The sequence below is a fragment of the Triticum dicoccoides genome, chromosome 5B (genome assembly GCF_002162155.2).
Source record: "Triticum dicoccoides isolate Atlit2015 ecotype Zavitan chromosome 5B, WEW_v2.0, whole genome shotgun sequence".
In the NCBI taxonomy this organism is placed as follows: domain Eukaryota; kingdom Viridiplantae; phylum Streptophyta; class Magnoliopsida; order Poales; family Poaceae; genus Triticum; species Triticum dicoccoides.
The window spans coordinates 193,250,312-193,256,087 of record NC_041389.1 but is presented as its reverse complement, the minus strand read 5'-3'; positions in this window follow the sequence as shown (position 1 = coordinate 193,256,087).

The window sequence follows — 5,776 nt, the reverse complement described above, 5'->3', positions numbered from 1 at the left end:
CTGGGCGGATCGGCCGGTCCTTCAGGCGGCCTCGGGGCTGGATCTGGTCGGTGGTGGTGGATGGCATCCGTCAGAGTGCAGGGTCCGGGAGCCGACCTAGTCCGCGTTGGTCTTCCCCTCGCGTTAGTGCTCTCCTTCCTATTGTTCCATTGTGGCATCGATCCGAGTAGGCGCCCGTGTTGCTGATATGCTGCAGACGGATCGACGGTGCTGGCCATGGATGTGGCGGCATGCGAGCTTGACCCGGTCTGCTTGTGGACCATGCCGGGACTTGCTCGGTGGTGGCCGTCGGCAGCTACTAGGCCGTGTTCCCCACAATCGACGATGATTGTCTGGGGACGCGGGTACGGATGCCCCCTACTGTGGGGGCGCTCACCCAGGCCGGGTGGTTGATGCCGGGCTTGGAGCGGAAGGAGACACCTCCCGTTCCACCCACTGTGGTTGCGCGTTGTGAGGTCGACGGTTGGCGATGACTCGGGACATGGATGCTGAGACGGCGGCCCCGGATGGTGGGCTGCATGGTTGGCTCTTCGGCGGGCACTATGGCGGCGATGGTGGCTCTCCTCTTGGTCGTGTGGGCGACGAGGGGGTAGTGTCAGGTGGCTCGGGCTCGCACTCCTTCGCTAGGGCGATGCCCAGATCCAGATCTGGGAGTCTGGAATCACCGCGGTTGCCTTGGTGGCCTCGTGTGGCACGGGTGATTTGCCGAGCGAAAGCTCCGCGCTTTTGCGCCGACGCTCATGGGCGCCGCTTTTTTCTTGAAGACGTCGTTGTGGATCTCCTCTCTGTGCCAAGCTCATGTCCATTTTGGACTCGGCAACGGCGATGCTTTGCGCTGTCTTCCCTCCTGAGGGCGTTGTCGTGGAGTTTAGGTGTGCTAGGATATAGCGTGGCGTTGTATTTAGACTTCCCTGTGTTATCCTTCGGTAGCGTAGTTTCCTACATGATTCGACTATCTCGAGAGCTGCTTTGTAAGAGGGGTGCCTCTCCACCTTGTATCGTTCGGCCGTGTACTTTGTTCAGTTGCTGCTTTATCTATAAAGCGGGGCGAAAGCCTGTTTTAAGAGAGGGAGAATTATTTTTGTAAGTGAGCTTGTGCGCTGTCTGTCATAATTTAAATAGCTCGAAACCTTTACCCCCTTTTGTGCGCATACATTGATGGCCAAGTGTTTTATCTCGTGTTTAAAAAGAATGTGTTTCATCTCGTGTACAAGTTACTTTTTTTTCCTGATAAAGTGTACAAGTTACTTATAAAGGTATTCGATGGCTCTGTACTCGTCTATCTTTGAAGGATTTATCCCATCTTAGGTTAATCCTTGTTGAACATGTGCACATGTATGTAGTTCCGGGTTTTGTATGCCACACTTGTAGTGTCTTTCTGCCTTTGTATTTACTTGTATCTTGGAAGACAAAACACCGGTCGCACCCCCTTACCTATATATGTGCCTAATGCACGATCAATGAGAATATCGATGCACACAATCCCTTTTACATGGTATCAGATACCGTCTCGATCCTCGCTTTCGCCTAACCCTACACCCTAGCCGCCACCGCCCCAGGCCGCCGCCGCCGCCATCTGCTGCTGCCGCCACTCCACGCCGCCGCCGCTACCTCCTCCCGCCACACCTCCTCCTCGCAGCCGCGCCGCCCCTCTCCCACCCGCCGCGCCGCCTCTCCCCAACCCTAGCCGCCGCCACTCCTCCCGCACCGCCATGTCCTCCGTCGCCTCCTCCATTTCCAACCCCTTCGCCGGGCCGGACCCTGCTGAAATCCGTGACATCAACATCCACGAACGCGTCCCCGTCGTCCTCGATGCCATCGACTTCACGTACTTTGCGTGGAAGACGTACTTTTCGCTGCTCTTCTGTGAGAACAATCTCGTGGATCATGTTGACAGCACTGTCGACTCCCGCGCCATGGTGGGGGACTCCGAGTGGACCGCGATCGACGCCATGCTCATCCGGTGGTTCTTCACCATCATCTCTAAGGACCTGCTTCACACGGTCGTGAGCGATGTTGATGACGCCCGCGCCATGTGGGTCAAACTCAACGGCCTCTTCACCGACAACAAGCTTCAGCGCCGCATTTTTTTGTAGCAGGAATTTTTTTACTGTCATCAGGATGAACAGTCTATCGATGACTACTGCCGTCGCCTGAAGACGTTGGCGGATGAACTCCGTGACATTGGCCCCAAGGTTGATGACGACCTCCTTCTCAGCATGCTCACTGCCGGCCTCAACGAGTACTTCTGATAGAGGCGGGGTGTCCCGATCTTTCGATGAGATGACAACTATCGATTTGGTGGAGACGACTTTGACGATCCGACTACAAACGTGCAACGACGTTGTGCCTTAGCAATCGCTAAACCAACTCCGAGAGGTTATTGACCACGCCGGAGCACGATCAACCTGACCACGAAGGTCTATTCCTGCAAGCAATCGAAGAACAAGCAAGAATATGATAAAAGCAATCTGAATATCGCGAATATGTATGAAGTATTGATAATGGTGGGGATCCGAAAAGTGTTGGGGAACGTAGCAGAAATTCAAAAAATTTCCTACGTAACACCAAGATCTATCTATGGAGAGACCAGCAACGAGTAGAAGGAGGGTGCATCTACATACCCTTGTAGATCGCTAAGCGGAAGCGTTCAAGTGAACGGGGTTGATGGAGTCGTACTCGTCGTGATTCAGATCACCGATGATCAAGTGCCGAACAGACGGCACCTCCGCGTTCAACACACGTACAGCCCGGTGACGTCTCCCACGCCTTGATCCAGCAAGGAGAGAGGGAGAGGTTGAGGAAGACTCCATCCAACAGCAGCACAACGGCGTGGTGGTGGTGGAGGAGCGTGGCAATCCTGCAGGGCTTCGCCAAGCACCATGGGAGAAGAGGAGGAGGGAGAGGGGCAGGGCTGCACCAACGAGAGATCAAATCGCGCGTTATGGGCAGCCCTATGCCTCACTATTTATAGGGGGAGAGGGGGCTGCGCCTCCCTCTAGGGTTTCCCACCCCCAAGGGGTGCGGCCAGCCCTAGATGGCAAAGGGGGCGGCGGCCAGGAAGGGGAGAGAGGGGAGGCGCCCACTAGGTGGGCCTTAAGGCCCATCTGGACTAGGGTTTGCCCCCTCCCACTCTCCCTTGCGCCTTGGCCCCTTGTGGGGGGCGCACCAGCCCACCTAGGGGCTGGTCCCCTCCCACACATGGCCCACGCAGCCTTCTGGGGCAGGTGGCCCCACTTGGTGGACCCCCGGGACCCTCCCGGTGGTCCCGGTACAATACCGATATCGCCCGAAACTTTTCCGGTGACCAAAACAGGACTTCCCATATATAAATCTTTACCTCCGGACCATTCCGAAACTCCTCGTGACGTCCGGGATCTCATCCGGGACTCCGAACAACATTCGGTAACCACATACAAGCTTCCTTTATAACCCTAGCGTCATCGAACCTTAAGTGTGTAGACCCCACGGGTTCGGGAGACATGCAGACATGACCGAGACGTTCTCCGGTCAATAACCAACAGCGGGATCTGGATACCCATGTTGGCTCCCACATGTTCCACGATGATCTCATCGGATGAACCACGATGTCAAGGACTCAATCGATCCCGTATACAATTCCCTTTGTCTAGCGGTATTTTACTTGCCCGAGATTCGATCGTCGGTATACCGATACCTTGTTCAATCTCGTTACCGGCAAGTCACTTTACTCGTTCCGTAACACATCATCCCGTGATCAACTCCTTGGTCACATTGCGCATATGATGATGTCCTACCGAGTGGGCCCAGAGATACCTCTCCGTTTACACGGAGTGACAAATCCCAGTCTCGATCCGCATAAAACAATAGATACTTTCGGAGATACCTGTAGTGCACCTTTATAGTCACCCAGTTACGTTGTGACGTTTGATACACCCAAAGCACTCCTACGGTATCCAGGAGTTACACGATCTCATGGTCAAAGGAAGAGATACTTGACATTGGCAAAGCTCTAGCATACGAACTACACGATCTTTGTGCTAGGCTTAGGATTGGGTCTTGTCCATCACATCATTCTCCTAATGATGTGATCCCGTTATCAACGACATCCAATGTCCATAGCCAGGAAACCATGACTATCTGTTGATCACAACGAGCTAGTCAACTAGAGGCTCACTAGGGACATATTGTGGTCTATGTATTCACACGTGTATTACAATTTCCGGATAATACAGTTATAGCATGAATAAAAGACAATTATCATGAACAAGGAAATATAATAATAACACTTTTATTATTGCCTCTAGGGCATATTTCCAACAGTCTCCCACTTGCACTAGAGTCAATAATCTAGTTCACATCGCCATGTGATTAACACTCACAGGTCACATCGCCATGTGACTAATACCCAAGAGTTTACTAGAGTCAGTAGTCTAGTTCACATCACTATGTGATTAACACTCAATGAGTTTTATGTTTGATTATGTTGCTTGTGAGAGAGGTTTTAGTCAACGGGTCTGAACCTTTCAGATCCGTGTGTGCTTTACAAATCTCTATGTCATCTCCTAGATGCAGCTACCACGCTCTATTTGGAGCTATTCCAAACAACTATTCTACTTGGAGCTATTCTAAATTATTGCTCCATTATATGTATCCGGTCTCTCTACTCAGAGCTATCCGGATAGGTGTCAAGCTTGCATCGACGTAACCCTTTACGACGAACTCTTTTACCACCTCCATAATCGAGAAAAATTCCCTAGTCCACTAGTTACTAAGGATAACTTTGACCGCTGTCCTGTGAGCCATTCTTGGATCACTCTTGTACCCCTTGACTGTCTCATGGCAAGGCACACTTCAGGTGCGGTACACAGCATAGCATACTGAAGAGCCTACGTCTTAAGCATAGGGGACGACCTTCGTCCTTTCTCTCTATTCTGCCGTGGTCGAGCTTTAAGTCTTAACTTCGTACCTTACAACTCAGGCAAGAACTCCTTCTTTGACTGGTCCATTTTGAACACCTTCAAGATCATGTCAAGGTATGTGCTCATTTGAAAGTATTATTAAGCATTTTGATCTATCCTTATAGATCTTGATGCTCAATGTTCAAGTAGCTTAATCCAGGCTTTCCATTGAAAAACATTTTCAAAATAACCATATATGCTTTCCAGAAATTCTACGTCATTTCTGATCAACAATATGTCAACAACATATACTCATCAGAAATTCTATAGTGCTCCCACTCACTTCTTTGGAAATACAAGTTTCTCATAAACTTTGTACAAACCCAAAATCTTTGATCATCATCAAAGCATACATTCCAACTCCGAGATGCTCACTCTAGTCCTTAGAAGGATCGCTGGAGCTAGCATACCTTTTAGCATCCTTAGGATCAACAAAAACTTTCTGATTGTATTATATACAACCTTTCCTCACGAAAACTGGTAAGGAAACTCGTTTTGATATCCATCTGCCAGATTTCATAAATACAGCTAATGCTAACATGAATCCGACGGACTTTAAGCATCGCTACGGATGAGAAAATCTCATCGTAGTCAACTCCTTGAACTTGTGAAAAACTTTTCGCCACAAGTCGAGCTTCATGGACGGTGACATTACCATCCACGTCCGTCTTCTTCTTAAAGATCCATTTATCTTAATGGCTTGCCGATCATTGGGCAAGTCCACCAAAGTCCATGGATCCGTTCTCGGATTTTATGGCCTCGAGCCATTTATCGGAATCCGGGCCCACCATCGCTTCTCCATAGCTCGTAGGTTCATTGTTGTCTAGCAACATGAC